Below are 17,395 nucleotides of genomic sequence, written 5' to 3'. Positions count from 1 at the left end.
AAAAAAAAAGAAGGAGAGAAGAGGTCGTTTGCTTATTTTCTTTTGCAGGTTTACCTAAGCATGTCTAGTGGAGTTGGTGACCAAACAATGGACTTTAAACTACACATGGTGGCCATGATGGAAGAATTCAAGCAGAGTTTGGATGAAGCTTTCGAGCCTCTTCATAGACGCCTTGACCGAATGGTGAATAAGGATGTCAAGAGGAGGGGTTCCCCACAATTTCATCCTGACGTCCAACCTACCTCTTCAAAGTCATTATATTCAAGGAGAAGGGAGGAGGTTCATTCGACAACAAAGCATGCAAATACTTTATCCATAGATGAAGGAGTTAGTTGAGTGCAGGAGACATGTCAACAACTCTCCTCCAACAAAAACTTGAAAAAGAGCGAGTTGAGTATGGTGGTGAGAGTGCACTTGAGGTAAAAGTTGAGGAATGTGAGATTGAAAAAGAGGTAAAAAAATCTGAGGAGATGAGTGAAGCATCAAGTGAGCTGATTGTGCATGGGAAGGCGAGTGTTTATAGTTTTCCTAACGAACTTAACTTTTGCCTTGTTTAGTGTTTCTGCTTTTGTACAGATTGAGCGAAGTCGAGTGAAGTTAGTCATGCAATGTTCCATTCCAAAGTTGCTTGTACAATTCACTAGCTTCCATGGAGTTTGTCTTCTAGGAGATAGATCTATTTGGTATCACTTCATGGAACAACCCGAATCTGTCCGCACCAATGGAGAATTAATTCGAACTCCATATTTCTATTCTTGTTTGTTACCCACGGTTCATTCATCATCTTTACCTTCTTTTGAGCATTATTTCCATCCTCACACATGTATTTCCTATGCAGATTTTGAAGGAAAATGTAAAGAGCCATCAATGCAGTCTCAAGTTGAATCGATTGATGGAAGGAATCACGTGTCACGGGGAGTTTTTGCATTTAACTCTTATTCTACACCTTCTTACCACTTAATTAATGACGTTCCATTGCTTATGTATCCAATTTCTGGTTCAAAACAAGCTGAGACTCATTTTGTTTTTGTAGGTTGTAAGGCTGCTCGAAATTTTCCAGCTTTGATTAAAGAGTTGCAACCTGGTTTCATGCTTGTGCCAGCTGCTTGTAATCTTCCATGCATATTCATACATCCAAAAGCTGGTCACCATGAGATCATTTTATCAACTCAAACTGGCGCAAATTCAAGTGACTCGTCTGGAGTGTGACCTTCACTTCATTGCTGCCACTTATGTTGGGTGATGCAGACAAGTGTGTCAATCAAGACCCGAATGTTGTTTTTACCTCACTGGTTCATCCTTCCACGGAAGCGCAACATGAATGGCTCATTGTTCTATCTGCAGATGGGCAAGTAGTCCCAAATCAGCAACAACTAGGGTCGAATTATACTACCTTGCACAATCAGATTAAAGATTTTTCTAAGCTGAATGAGAGTCATCATGAAGATCCCTATCTAGTGCATGTGAAACGTAAGTTGTCAAGTAGTATTAACCCTACATATACTAATTGTGTGATTTGTTTTATGGGTTTGAATTTGACATGCAAACGACCAAGGGTTGATGAGAGAGTTTTGGAGTGCTACATGGAATTTTCACAAGCTTTATACAAGGTGTTTCTTGTCTTGGCGAATGTCCTTGTTCAAGAGCATCATGAGGTTGTCCAAGCGTCATGTGACGTGGCTGGTGCTCATTCATCTCGCTCCCACATTGCATGGAGTACCACTTTTTCCCAAGATTTAAGGACAAATCCTTTTCAAGAGGAGGGGAATGATACGAATGAGCAAGCCTCAAAGGGAGGATTGGGCCTCGATTAAGTAGCTCTTGTTGAGCTTAGCTTCGGCCATGTGGGCCTTAGGTCCAATAGTACTTTAGCTAGTCATTAAGCTAGTTAATTAGTAGGTTAGCTTTCGGCCAAGAGAGACCCAATGGGCTGGCCGATTTTCCCTTCATGCTTTCCAAGCTTTATTAGGTTTAGTCAAGGCTATAAATAGCCCTAAAGCTGATGGTACATTTAGTTTTTGCGATGTTATTAATAAAATTCCAGAATTTCGTCTTCCATTAAGCCAAATTCCTCTAGCTTGTGAAAGCTAAGTTGAACATCCTAGTGTGGTTCCTAGGTTGTTTATTGACTTATCAATCAAGCAAACACACTTGATTGTGGCATCCTCTGCCGTTGAATTCGTTCTTGAGTGGTCCGAGTTTGGGTTCAACTCCGTCGATTCCGTAACGTGTCCTCTAAGATCCTAAGTTGCTTCCGCGACCGGGCAGCGAGACCCTCGACAGCTCAGCGGAGGTCGAAGACCTGATTGACTAACACCAAAGCAACACCAAAATACCACCAAACCCCAGACCAAAAGGCCGAGGACCAGCACGCTCCGCAAATTCCAGAATTTTGGGTTGTCGGGTAGAGTACTTCTAGGATTTTCAAAAATTCAGCCTTGAAGGCATTTTGTCTTGCCTTCTTTTTCAGTCATTAGTCCTAATCTGAGTTTTAGATCGCGTCTAGGCCTTCATTCACCTCCATTCCTTGCTGCTATCTTGTGTCACTTGTTGACTAGTCAAGAACGTACCTTGCGGTGACGCCTAATTTGTTCAACCCGAGCAACTAGCAAGCCAACGAATTGCTTGGTGAGACTATTAGAGAGTGATACACTTGAGTGAAACACAAGCGTGAGTGACCTATACATTGTACCAAAAAAAAAAAGAAGGAGAGAAGAGGTCGTTTGCTTATTTTCTTTTGCAGGTTTACCTAAGCATGTCTAGTGGAGTTGGTGACCAAACAATGGACTTTAAACTACACATGGTGGCCATGATGGAAGAATTCAAGCAGAGTTTGGATAAAGCTTTCGAGCCTCTTCATAGACGCCTTGACCGAATGGTGAATAAGGATGTCAAGAGGAGGGGTTCCCCACAATTTCATCCTGACGTCCAACCTACCTCTTCAAAGTCATTATATTCAAGGAGAAGGGAGGAGGTTCATTCGACAACAAAGCATGTAAATACTTTATCCATAGATGAAGGAGTTAGTTGAGTGCAGGAGACAAGTCAACAACTCTCCTCCAACAAAAACTTGAAAAAGAGCGAGTTGAGTATGGTGGTGAGAGTGCACTTGAGGTAAAAGTTGAGGAATGTGAGATTGAAAAAGAGGTAAAAAAATATGAGGAGATGAGTGAAGCATCAAGTGAGCTGATTGTGCATGGGAAGGCGAGTGTTTATAGTTTTCCTAACGAACTTAACTTTTGCCTTGTTTAGTGTTTCTGCTTTTGTACAGATTGAGCGAAGTCGAGTGAAGTTAGTCATGCAATGTTCCATTCCAAAGTTGCTTGTACAATTCACTAGCTTCCATGGAGTTTGTCTTCTAGGAGATAGATCTATTTGGTATCACTTCATGGAACAACCCGAATCTGTCCGCACCAATGGAGAATTAATTCGAACTCCATATTTCTATTCTTGTTTGTTACCCACGGTTCATTCATCATCTTTACCTTCTTTTGAGCATTATTTCCATCCTCACACATGTATTTCCTATGCAGATTTTGAAGGAAAATGTAAAGAGCCATCAATGCAGTCTCAAGTTGAATCGATTGATGGAAGGAATCACGTGTCACGGGGAGTTTTTGCATTTAACTCTTATTCTACACCTTCTTACCACTTAATTAATGACGTTCCATTGCTTATGTATCCAATTTCTGGTTCAAAACAAGCTGAGACTCATTTTGTTTTTGTAGGTTGTAAGGCTGCTCGAAATTTTCCAGCTTTGATTAAAGAGTTGCAACCTGGTTTCATGCTTGTGCCAGCTGCTTGTAATCTTCCATGCATATTCATACATCCAAAAGCTGGTCACCATGAGATCACTTTATCAACTCAAACTGGCGCAAATTCAAGTGACTCGTCTGGAGTGTGACCTTCACTTCATTGCTGCCACTTATGTTGGGTGATGCAGACAAGTGTGTCAATCAAGACCCGAATGTTGTTTTTACCTCACTGGTTCATCCTTCCACGGAAGCGCAACATGAATGGCTCATTGTTCTATCTGCAGATGGGCAAGTAGTGCCAAATCAGCAACAACTAGGGTCGAATTATACTACCTTGCACAATCAGATTCAAGATTTTTCTAAGCTGAATGAGAGTCATCATGAAGATCCCTATCTAGTGCATGTGAAACGTAAGTTGTCAAGTAGTATTAACCCTACATATACTAATTGTGTGATTTGTTTTATGGGTTTGAATTTGACATGCAAACGACCAAGGGTTGATGAGAGAGTTTTGGAGTGCTACATGGAATTTTCACAAGCTTTATACAAGGTGTTTCTTGTCTTGGCGAATGTCCTTGTTCAAGAGCATCATGAGGTTGTCCAAGCGACATGTGACGTGGCTGGTGCTCATTCATCTCGCTCCCACATTGCATGGAGTACCACTTTTTCCCAAGATTTAAGGACAAATCCTTTTCAAGAGGAGGGGAATGATACGAATGAGCAAGCCTCAAAGGGAGGATTGGGCCTCGATTAAGTAGCTCTTGTTGAGCTTAGCTTCGGCCATGTGGGCCTTAGGTCCAATAGTACTTTAGCTAGTCATTAAGCTAGTTAATTAGTAGGTTAGCTTTCGGCCAAGAGAGACCCAATGGGCTGGCCGATTTTCCCTTCATGCTTTCCAAGCTTTATTAGGTTTAGTCAAGGCTATAAATAGCCCTAAAGCTGATGGTACATTTAGTTTTTGCGATGTTATTAATAAAATTCCAGAATTTCGTCTTCCATTAAGCCAAATTCCTCTAGCTTGTGAAAGCTAAGTTGAACATCCTAGTGTGGTTCCTAGGTTGTTTATTGACTTATCAATCAAGCAAACACACTTGATTGTGGCATCCTCTGCCGTTGAATTCGTTCTTGAGTGGTCCGAGTTTGGGTTCAACTCCGTCGATTCCGTAACGTGTCCTCTAAGATCCTAAGTTGCTTCCGCGACCGGGCAGCGAGACCCTCGACAGCTCAGCGGAGGTCGAAGACCTGATTGACTAACACCAAAGCAACACCAAAATACCACCAAACCCCCGACCAAAAGGCCGAGGACCAGCACGCTCCGCAAATTCCAGAATTTTGGGTTGTCGGGTAGAGTACTTCTAGGATTTTCAAAAATTCAGCCTTGAAGGCATTTTGTCTTGCCTTCTTTTTCAGTCATTAGTCCTAATCTGAGTTTTAGATCGCGTCTAGGCCTTCATTCACCTCCATTCCTCGCTGCTGTCTTGTGTCACTTGTTGACTAGTCAAGAACGTACCTTGCGGTGACGCCTAATTTGCTCAACCCGAGCAACTAGCAAGCCAAGGAATTGCTTGGTGAGACTATTAGAGAGTGATACACTTGAGTGAAACACAAGCGTGAGTGACCTATACATTGTACCAAAAAAAAAAAGAAGGAGAGAAGAGGTCGTTTGCTTATTTTCTTTTGCAGGTTTACCTAAGCATGTCTAGTGGAGTTGGTGACCAAACAATGGACTTTAAACTACACATGGTGGCCATGATGGAAGAATTCAAGCAGAGTTTGGATGAAGCTTTCGAGCCTCTTCATAGACGCCTTGACCGAATGGTGAATAAGGATGTCAAGAGGAGGGGTTCCCCACAATTTCATCCTGACGTCCAACCTACCTCTTCAAAGTCATTATATTCAAGGAGAAGGGAGGAGGTTCATTCGACAACAAAGCATGCAAATACTTTATCCATAGATGAAGGAGTTAGTTGAGTGCAGGAGACATGTCAACAACTCTCCTCCAACAAAAACTTGAAAAAGAGCGAGTTGAGTATGGTGGTGAGAGTGCACTTGAGGTAAAAGTTGAGGAATGTGAGATTGAAAAAGAGGTAAAAAAATCTGAGGAGATGAGTGAAGCATCAAGTGAGCTGATTGTGCATGGGAAGGCGAGTGTTTATAGTTTTCCTAACGAACTTAACTTTTGCCTTGTTTAGTGTTTCTGCTTTTGTACAGATTGAGCGAAGTCGAGTGAAGTTAGTCATGCAATGTTCCATTCCAAAGTTGCTTGTACAATTCACTAGCTTCCATGGAGTTTGTCTTCTAGGAGATAGATCTATTTGGTATCACTTCATGGAACAACCCGAATCTGTCCGCACCAATGGAGAATTAATTCGAACTCCATATTTCTATTCTTGTTTGTTACCCACGGTTCATTCATCATCTTTACCTTCTTTTGAGCATTATTTCCATCCTCACACATGTATTTCCTATGCAGATTTTGAAGGAAAATGTAAAGAGCCATCAATGCAGTCTAAAGTTGAATCGATTGATGGAAGGAATCACGTGTCACGGGGAGTTTTTGCATTTAACTCTTATTCTACACCTTCTTACCACTTAATTAATGACGTTCCATTGCTTATGTATCCAATTTCTGGTTCAAAACAAGCTGAGACTCATTTTGTTTTTGTAGGTTGTAAGGCTGCTCGAAATTTTACAGCTTTGATTAAAGAGTTGCAACCTGGTTTCATGCTTGTGCCAGCTGCTTGTAATCTTCCATGCATATTCATACACCCAAAAACTGGTCACCATGAGATCATTTTATCAACCCAAACTGGCGTGTGACTCGTCTGCAAATTCAAGTGACTCGTCTGGAGTGTGACCTTCACTTCATTGCTGCCACTTATGTTGGGTGATGCAGACAAGTGTGTCAATCAAGACCCGAATGTTGTTTTTACCTCACTGGTTCATCCTTCCACGGAAGCGCAACATGAATGGCTCATTGTTCTATCTCCAGATGGGCAAGTAGTGCCAAATCAGCAACAACTAGGGTCGAATTATACTACCTTGCACAATCAGATTCAAGATTTTTCTAAGCTGAATGAGAGTCATCATGAAGATCCCTATCTAGTGCATGTGAAACGTAAGTTGTCAAGTAGTATTAACCCTACATATACTAATTGTGTGATTTGTTTTATGGGTTTGAATTTGACATGCAAACGACCAAGGGTTGATGAGAGAGTTTTGGAGTGCTACATGGAATTTTCACAAGCTTTATACAAGGTGTTTCTTGTCTTGGCGAATGTCCTTGTTCAAGAGCATCATGAGGTTGTCCAAGCGACATGTGACGTGGCTGGTGCTCATTCATCTCGCTCCCACATTGCATGGAGTACCACTTTTTCCCAAGATTTAAGGACAAATCCTTTTCAAGAGGAGGGGAATGATACGAATGAGCAAGCCTCAAAGGGAGGATTGGGCCTCGATTAAGTAGCTCTTGTTGAGCTTAGCTTCGGCCATGTGGGCCTTAGGTCCAATAGTACTTTAGCTAGTCATTAAGCTAGTTAATTAGTAGGTTAGCTTTCGGCCAAGAGAGACCCAATGGGCTGGCCGATTTTCCCTTCATGCTTTCCAAGCTTTATTAGGTTTAGTCAAGGCTATAAATAGCCCTAAAGCTGATGGTACATTTAGTTTTTGCGATGTTATTAATAAAATTCCAGACTTTCGTCTTACATTAAGCCAAATTCCTCTAGCTTGTGAAAGCTAAGTTGAACATCCTAGTGTGGTTCCTAGGTTGTTTATTGACTTATCAATCAAGCAAACACACTTGATTGTGGCATCCTCTGCCGTTGAATTCGTTCTTGAGTGGTCCGAGTTTGGGTTCAACTCCGTCGATTCCGTAACGTGTCCTCTAAGATCCTAAGTTGCTTCCGCGACCGGGCAGCGAGACCCTCGACAGCTCAGCGGAGGTCGAAGACCTGATTGACTAACACCAAAGCAACACCAAAATACCACCAAACCCCCGACCAAAAGGCCGAGGACCAGCACGCTCCGCAAATTCCAGAATTTTGGGTTGTCGGGTAGAGTACTTCTAGGATTTTCAAAATTTCAGCCTTGAAGGCATTTTGTCTTGCCTTCTTTTTCAGTCATTAGTCCTAATCTGAGTTTTAGATCGCGTCTAGGCCTTCATTCACCTCCATTCCTTGCTGCTATCTTGTGTCACTTGTTGACTAGTCAAGAACGTACCTTGCGGTGACGCCTAATTTGTTCAACCCGAGCAACTAGCAAGCCAAGGAATTGCTTGGTGAGACTATTAGAGAGTGATACACTTGAGTGAAACACAAGCGTGAGTGACCTATACATTGTACCAAAAAAAAAAGAAGGAGAGAAGAGGTCGTTTGCTTATTTTCTTTTGCAGGTTTACCTAAGCATGTCTAGTGGAGTTGGTGACCAAACAATGGACTTTAAACTACACATGGTGGCCATGATGGAAGAATTCAAGCAGAGTTTGGATGAAGCTTTCGAGCCTCTTCATAGACGCCTTGACCGAATGGTGAATAAGGATGTCAAGAGGAGGGGTTCCCCACAATTTCATCCTGACGTCCAACCTACCTTTTCAAAGTCATTATATTCAAGGAGAAGGGAGGAGGTTCATTCGACAACAAAGCATGAAAATACTTTATCCATAGATGAAGGAGTTAGTTGAGTGCAGGAGACATGTCAACAACTCTCCTCCAACAAAAACTTGAAAAAGAGCGAGTTGAGTATGGTGGTGAGAGTGCACTTGAGGTAAAAGTTGAGGAATGTGAGATTGAAAAAGAGGTAAAAAAATCTGAGGAGATGAGTGAAGCATCAAGTGAGCTGATTGTGCATGGGAAGGCGAGTGTTTATAGTTTTCCTAACGAACTTAACTTTTGCCTTGTTTAGTGTTTCTGCTTTTGTACAGATTGAGCGAAGTCGAGTGAAGTTAGTCATGCAATGTTCCATTCCAAAGTTGCTTGTACAATTCACTAGCTTCCATGGAGTTTGTCTTCTAGGAGATAGATCTATTTGGTATCACTTCATGGAACAACCCGAATCTGTCCGCACCAATGGAGAATTAATTCGAACTCCATATTTCTATTCTTGTTTGTTACCCACGGTTCATTCATCATCTTTACCTTCTTTTGAGCATTATTTCCATCCTCACACATGTATTTCCTATGCAGATTTTGAAGGAAAATGTAAAGAGCCATCAATGCAGTCTAAAGTTGAATCGATTGATGGAAGGAATCACGTGTCACGGGGAGTTTTTGCATTTAACTCTTATTCTACACCTTCTTACCACTTAATTAATGACGTTCCATTGCTTATGTATCCAATTTCTGGTTCAAAACAAGCTGAGACTCATTTTGTTTTTGTAGGTTGTAAGGCTGCACGAAATTTTCCAGCTTTGATTAAAGAGTTGCAACCTGGTTTCATGCTTGTGCCAGCTGCTTGTAATCTTCCATGCATATTCATACATCCAAAAGCTGGTCACCATGAGATCATTTTATCAACCCAAACTGGCGCAAATTCAAGTGACTCGTCTGGAGTGTGACCTTCACTTCATTGCTGCCACTTATGTTGGGTGATGCAGACAAGTGTGTCAATCAAGACCCGAATGTTGTTTTTACCTCACTGGTTCATCCTTCCACGGAAGCGCAACATGAATGGCTCATTGTTCTATCTCCAGATGGGCAAGTAGTGCCAAATCAGCAACAACTAGGGTCGAATTATACTACCTTGCACAATCAGATTCAAGATTTTTCTAAGCTGAATGAGAGTCATCATGAAGATCCCTATCTAGTGCATGTGAAACGTAAGTTGTCAAGTAGTATTAACCCTACATATACTAATTGTGTGATTTGTTTTATGGGTTTGAATTTGACATGCAAACGACCAAGGGTTGATGAGAGAGTTTTGGAGTGCTACATGGAATTTTCACAAGCTTTATACAAGGTGTTTCTTGTCTTGGCGAATGTCCTTGTTCAAGAGCATCATGAGGTTGTCCAAGCGACATGTGACGTGGCTGGTGCTCATTCATCTCGCTCCCACATTGCATGGAGTACCACTTTTTCCCAAGATTTAAGGACAAATCCTTTTCAAGAGGAGGGGAATGATACGAATGAGCAAGCCTCAAAGGGAGGATTGGGCCTCGATTAAGTAGCTCTTGTTGAGCTTAGCTTCGGCCATGTGGGCCTTAGGTCCAATAGTACTTTAGCTAGTCATTAAGCTAGTTAATTAGTAGGTTAGCTTTCGGCCAAGAGAGACCCAATGGGCTGGCCGATTTTCCCTTCATGCTTTCCAAGCTTTATTAGGTTTAGTCAAGGCTATAAATAGCCCTAAAGCTGATGGTACATTTAGTTTTTGCGATGTTATTAATAAAATTCCAGACTTTCGTCTTACATTAAGCCAAATTCCTCTAGCTTGTGAAAGCGAAGTTGAACATCCTAGTGTGGTTCCTAGGTTGTTTATTGACTTATCAATCAAGCAAACACACTTGATTGTGGCATCCTCTGCCGTTGAATTCGTTCTTGAGTGGTCCGAGTTTGGGTTCAACTCCGTCGATTCCGTAACGTGTCCTCTAAGATCCTAAGTTGCTTCCGCGACCGGGCAGCGAGACCCTCGACAGCTCAGCGGAGGTCGAAGACCTGATTGACTAACACCAAAGCAACACCAAAATACCACCAAACCCCCGACCAAAAGGCCGAGGACCAGCACGCTCCGCAAATTCCAGAATTTTGGGTTGTCGGGTAGAGTACTTCTAGGATTTTCAAAAATTCAGCCTTGAAGGCATTTTGTCTTGCCTTCTTTTTCAGTCATTAGTCCTAATCTGAGTTTTAGATCGCGTCTAGGCCTTCATTCACCTCCATTCCTTGCTGCTATCTTGTGTCACTTGTTGACTAGTCAAGAACGTACCTTGCGGTGACGCCTAATTTGTTCAACCCGAGCAACTAGCAAGCCAAGGAATTGCTTGGTGAGACTATTAGAGAGTGATACACTTGAGTGAAACACAAGCGTGAGTGACCTATACATTGTACCAAAAAAAAAAGAAGGAGAGAAGAGGTCGTTTGCTTATTTTCTTTTGCAGGTTTACCTAAGCATGTCTAGTGGAGTTGGTGACCAAACAATGGACTTTAAACTACACATGGTGGCCATGATGGAAGAATTCAAGCAGAGTTTGGATGAAGCTTTCGAGCCTCTTCATAGACGCCTTGACCGAATGGTGAATAAGGATGTCAAGAGGAGGGGTTCCCCACAATTTCATCCTGACGTCCAACCTACCTCTTCAAAGTCATTATATTCAAGGAGAAGGGAGGAGGTTCATTCGACAACAAAGCATGCAAATACTTTATCCATAGATGAAGGAGTTAGTTGAGTGCAGGAGACATGTCAACAACTCTCCTCCAACAAAAACTTGAAAAAGAGCGAGTTGAGTATGGTGGTGAGAGTGCACTTGAGGTAAAAGTTGAGGAATGTGAGATTGAAAAAGAGGTAAAAAAATCTGAGGAGATGAGTGAAGCATCAAGTGAGCTGATTGTGCATGGGAAGGCGAGTGTTTATAGTTTTCCTAACGAACTTAACTTTTGCCTTGTTTAGTGTTTCTGCTTTTGTACAGATTGAGCGAAGTCGAGTGAAGTTAGTCATGCAATGTTCCATTCCAAAGTTGCTTGTACAATTCACTAGCTTCCATGGAGTTTGTCTTCTAGGAGATAGATCTATTTGGTATCACTTCATGGAACAACCCGAATCTGTCCGCACCAATGGAGAATTAATTCGAACTCCATATTTCTATTCTTGTTTGTTACCCACGGTTCATTCATCATCTTTACCTTCTTTTGAGCATTATTTCCATCCTCACACATGTATTTCCTATGCAGATTTTGAAGGAAAATGTAAAGAGCCATCAATGCAGTCTAAAGTTGAATCGATTGATGGAAGGAATCACGTGTCACGGGGAGTTTTTGCATTTAACTCTTATTCTACACCTTCTTACCACTTAATTAATGACGTTCCATTGCTTATGTATCCAATTTCTGGTTCAAAACAAGCTGAGACTCATTTTGTTTTTGTAGGTTGTAAGGCTGCACGAAATTTTCCAGCTTTGATTAAAGAGTTGCAACCTGGTTTCATGCTTGTGCCAGCTGCTTGTAATCTTCCATGCATATTCATACATCCAAAAGCTGGTCACCATGAGATCATTTTATCAACCCAAACTGGCGCAAATTCAAGTGACTCGTCTGGAGTGTGACCTTCACTTCATTGCTGCCACTTATGTTGGGTGATGCAGACAAGTGTGTCAATCAAGACCCGAATGTTGTTTTTACCTCACTGGTTCATCCTTCCACGGAAGCGCAACATGAATGGCTCATTGTTCTATCTCCAGATGGGCAAGTAGTGCCAAATCAGCAACAACTAGGGTCGAATTATACTACCTTGCACAATCAGATTCAAGATTTTTCTAAGCTGAATGAGAGTCATCATGAAGATCCCTATCTAGTGCATGTGAAACGTAAGTTGTCAAGTAGTATTAACCCTACATATACTAATTGTGTGATTTGTTTTATGGGTTTGAATTTGACATGCAAACGACCAAGGGTTGATGAGAGAGTTTTGGAGTGCTACATGGAATTTTCACAAGCTTTATACAAGGTGTTTCTTGTCTTGGCGAATGTCCTTGTTCAAGAGCATCATGAGGTTGTCCAAGCGACATGTGACGTGGCTGGTGCTCATTCATCTCGCTCCCACATTGCATGGAGTACCACTTTTTCCCAAGATTTAAGGACAAATCCTTTTCAAGAGGAGGGGAATGATACGAATGAGCAAGCCTCAAAGGGAGGATTGGGCCTCGATTAAGTAGCTCTTGTTGAGCTTAGCTTCGGCCATGTGGGCCTTAGGTCCAATAGTACTTTAGCTAGTCATTAAGCTAGTTAATTAGTAGGTTAGCTTTCGGCCAAGAGAGACCCAATGGGCTGGCCGATTTTCCCTTCATGCTTTCCAAGCTTTATTAGGTTTAGTCAAGGCTATAAATAGCCCTAAAGCTGATGGTACATTTAGTTTTTGCGATGTTATTAATAAAATTCCAGACTTTCGTCTTACATTAAGCCAAATTCCTCTAGCTTGTGAAAGCTAAGTTGAACATCCTAGTGTGGTTCCTAGGTTGTTTATTGACTTATCAATCAAGCAAACACACTTGATTGTGGCATCCTCTGCCGTTGAATTCGTTCTTGAGTGGTCCGAGTTTGGGTTCAACTCCGTCGATTCCGTAACGTGTCCTCTAAGATCCTAAGTTGCTTCCGCGACCGGGCAGCGAGACCCTCGACAGCTCAGCGGAGGTCGAAGACCTGATTGACTAACACCAAAGCAACACCAAAATACCACCAAACCCCCGACCAAAAGGCCGAGGACCAGCACGCTCCGCAAATTCCAGAATTTTGGGTTGTCGGGTAGAGTACTTCTAGGATTTTCAAAAATTCAGCCTTGAAGGCATTTTGTCTTGCCTTCTTTTTCAGTCATTAGTCCTAATCTGAGTTTTAGATCGCGTCTAGGCCTTCATTCACCTCCATTCCTCGCTGCTGTCTTGTGTCACTTGTTGACTAGTCAAGAACGTACCTTGCGGTGACGCCTAATTTGCTCAACCCGAGCAACTAGCAAGCCAAGGAATTGCTTGGTGAGACTATTAGAGAGTGATACACTTGAGTGAAACACAAGCGTGAGTGACCTATACATTGTACCAAAAAAAAAAAGAAGGAGAGAAGAGGTCGTTTGCTTATTTTCTTTTGCAGGTTTACCTAAGCATGTCTAGTGGAGTTGGTGACCAAACAATGGACTTTAAACTACACATGGTGGCCATGATGGAAGAATTCAAGCAGAGTTTGGATGAAGCTTTCGAGCCTCTTCATAGACGCCTTGACCGAATGGTGAATAAGGATGTCAAGAGGAGGGGTTCCCCACAATTTCATCCTGACGTCCAACCTACCTCTTCAAAGTCATTATATTCAAGGAGAAGGGAGGAGGTTCATTCGACAACAAAGCATGCAAATACTTTATCCATAGATGAAGGAGTTAGTTGAGTGCAGGAGACATGTCAACAACTCTCCTCCAACAAAAACTTGAAAAAGAGCGAGTTGAGTATGGTGGTGAGAGTGCACTTGAGGTAAAAGTTGAGGAATGTGAGATTGAAAAAGAGGTAAAAAAATCTGAGGAGATGAGTGAAGCATCAAGTGAGCTGATTGTGCATGGGAAGGCGAGTGTTTATAGTTTTCCTAACGAACTTAACTTTTGCCTTGTTTAGTGTTTCTGCTTTTGTACAGATTGAGCGAAGTCGAGTGAAGTTAGTCATGCAATGTTCCATTCCAAAGTTGCTTGTACAATTCACTAGCTTCCATGGAGTTTGTCTTCTAGGAGATAGATCTATTTGGTATCACTTCATGGAACAACCCGAATCTGTCCGCACCAATGGAGAATTAATTCGAACTCCATATTTCTATTCTTGTTTGTTACCCACGGTTCATTCATCATCTTTACCTTCTTTTGAGCATTATTTCCATCCTCACACATGTATTTCCTATGCAGATTTTGAAGGAAAATGTAAAGAGCCATCAATGCAGTCTAAAGTTGAATCGATTGATGGAAGGAATCACGTGTCACGGGGAGTTTTTGCATTTAACTCTTATTCTACACCTTCTTACCACTTAATTAATGACGTTCCATTGCTTATGTATCCAATTTCTGGTTCAAAACAAGCTGAGACTCATTTTGTTTTTGTAGGTTGTAAGGCTGCTCGAAATTTTCCAGCTTTGATTAAAGAGTTGCAACCTGGTTTCATGCTTGTGCCAGCTGCTTGTAATCTTCCATGCATATTCATACATCCAAAAGCTGGTCACCATGAGATCATTTTATCAACCCAAACTGGCGCAAATTCAAGTGACTCGTCTGGAGTGTGACCTTCACTTCATTGCTGCCACTTATGTTGGGTGATGCAGACAAGTGTGTCAATCAAGACCCGAATGTTGTTTTTACCTCACTGGTTCATCCTTCCACGGAAGCGCAACATGAATGGCTCATTGTTCTATCTGCAGATGGGCAAGTAGTGCCAAATCAGCAACAACTAGGGTCGAATTATACTACCTTGCACAATCAGATTCAAGATTTTTCTAAGCTGAATGAGAGTCATCATGAAGATCCCTATCTAGTGCATGTGAAACGTAAGTTGTCAAGTAGTATTAACCCTACATATACTAATTGTGTGATTTGTTTTATGGGTTTGAATTTGACATGCAAACGACCAAGGGTTGATGAGAGAGTTTTGGAGTGCTACATGGAATTTTCACAAGCTTTATACAAGGTGTTTCTTGTCTTGGCGAATGTCCTTGTTCAAGAGCATCATGAGGTTGTCCAAGCGACATGTGACGTGGCTGGTGCTCATTCATCTCGCTCCCACATTGCATGGAGTACCACTTTTTCCCAAGATTTAAGGACAAATCCTTTTCAAGAGGAGGGGAATGATACGAATGAGCAAGCCTCAAAGGGAGGATTGGGCCTCGATTAAGTAGCTCTTGTTGAGCTTAGCTTCGGCCATGTGGGCCTTAGGTCCAATAGTACTTTAGCTAGTCATTAAGCTAGTTAATTAGTAGGTTAGCTTTCGGCCAAGAGAGACCCAATGGGCTGGCCGATTTTCCCTTCATGCTTTCCAAGCTTTATTAGGTTTAGTCAAGGCTATAAATAGCCCTAAAGCTGGTGGTACATTTAGTTTTTGCGATGTTATTAATAAAATTCCAGACTTTCGTCTTACATTAAGCCAAATTCCTCTAGCTTGTGAAAGCTAAGTTGAACATCCTAGTGTGGTTCCTAGGTTGTTTATTGACTTATCAATCAAGCAAACACACTTGATTGTGGCATCCTCTGCCGTTGAATTCGTTCTTGAGTGGTCCGAGTTTGGGTTCAACTCCGTCGATTCCGTAACGTGTCCTCTAAGATCCTAAGTTGCTTCCGCGACCGGGCAGCGAGACCCTCGACAGCTCAGCGGAGGTCGAAGACCTGATTGACTAACACCAAAGCAACACCAAAATACCACCAAACCCCCGACCAAAAGGCCGAGGACCAGCACGCTCCGCAAATTCCAGAATTTTGGGTTGTCGGGTAGAGTACTTCTAGGATTTTCAAAAATTCAGCCTTGAAGGCATTTTGTCTTGCCTTCTTTTTCAGTCATTAGTCCTAATCTGAGTTTTAGATCGCGTCTAGGCCTTCATTCACCTCCATTCCTTGCTGCTATCTTGTGTCACTTGTTGACTAGTCAAGAACGTACCTTGCGGTGACGCCTAATTTGTTCAACCCGAGCAACTAGCAAGCCAAGGAATTGCTTGGTGAGACTATTAGAGAGTGATACACTTGAGTGAAACACAAGCGTGAGTGACCTATACATTGTACCAAAAAAAAAAAGAAGGAGAGAAGAGGTCGTTTGCTTATTTTCTTTTGCAGGTTTACCTAAGCATGTCTAGTGGAGTTGGTGACCAAACAATGGACTTTAAACTACACATGGTGGCCATGATGGAAGAATTCAAGCAGAGTTTGGATGAAGCTTTCGAGCCTCTTCATAGACGCCTTGACCGAATGGTGAATAAGGATGTCAAGAGGAGGGGTTCCCCACAATTTCATCCTGACGTCCAACCTACCTCTTCAAAGTCATTATATTCAAGGAGAAGGGAGGAGGTTCATTCGACAACAAAGCATGCAAATACTTTATCCATAGATGAAGGAGTTAGTTGAGTGCAGGAGACATGTCAACAACTCTCCTCCAACAAAAACTTGAAAAAGAGCGAGTTGAGTATGGTGGTGAGAGTGCACTTGAGGTAAAAGTTGAGGAATGTGAGATTGAAAAAGAGGTAAAAAAATCTGAGGAGATGAGTGAAGCATCAAGTGAGCTGATTGTGCATGGGAAGGCGAGTGTTTATAGTTTTCCTAACGAACTTAACTTTTGCCTTGTTTAGTGTTTCTGCTTTTGTACAGATTGAGCGAAGTCGAGTGAAGTTAGTCATGCAATGTTCCATTCCAAAGTTGCTTGTACAATTCACTAGCTTCCATGGAGTTTGTCTTCTAGGAGATAGATCTATTTGGTATCACTTCGTGGAACAACCCGAATCTGTCCGCACCGATGGAGAATTAATTCGAACTCCATATTTCTATTCTTGTTTGTTACCCACGGTTCATTCATCATCTTTACCTTCTTTTGAGCATTATTTCCATCCTCACACATGTATTTCCTATGCAGATTTTGAAGGAAAATGTAAAGAGCCATCAATGCAGTCTCAAGTTGAATCGATTGATGGAAGGAATCACGTGTCACGGGGAGTTTTTGCATTTAACTCTTATTCTACACCTTCTTACCACTTAATTAATGACGTTCCATTGCTTATGTATCCAATTTCTGGTTCAAAACAAGCTGAGACTCATTTTGTTTTTGTAGGTTGTAAGGCTGCTCGAAATTTTCCAGCTTTGATTAAAGAGTTGCAACCTGGTTTCATGCTTGTGCCAGCTGCTTGTAATCTTCCATGCATATTCATACATCCAAAAGCTGGTCACCATGAGATCATTTTATCAACTCAAACTGGCGCAAATTCAAGTGACTCGTCTGGAGTGTGACCTTC

This window comes from Coffea arabica, chromosome 7e (genome assembly GCF_036785885.1).
Source record: "Coffea arabica cultivar ET-39 chromosome 7e, Coffea Arabica ET-39 HiFi, whole genome shotgun sequence".
NCBI classification, from domain to species: Eukaryota; Viridiplantae; Streptophyta; class Magnoliopsida; order Gentianales; family Rubiaceae; genus Coffea; species Coffea arabica.
This window is presented reverse-complemented; position numbering follows the sequence as displayed.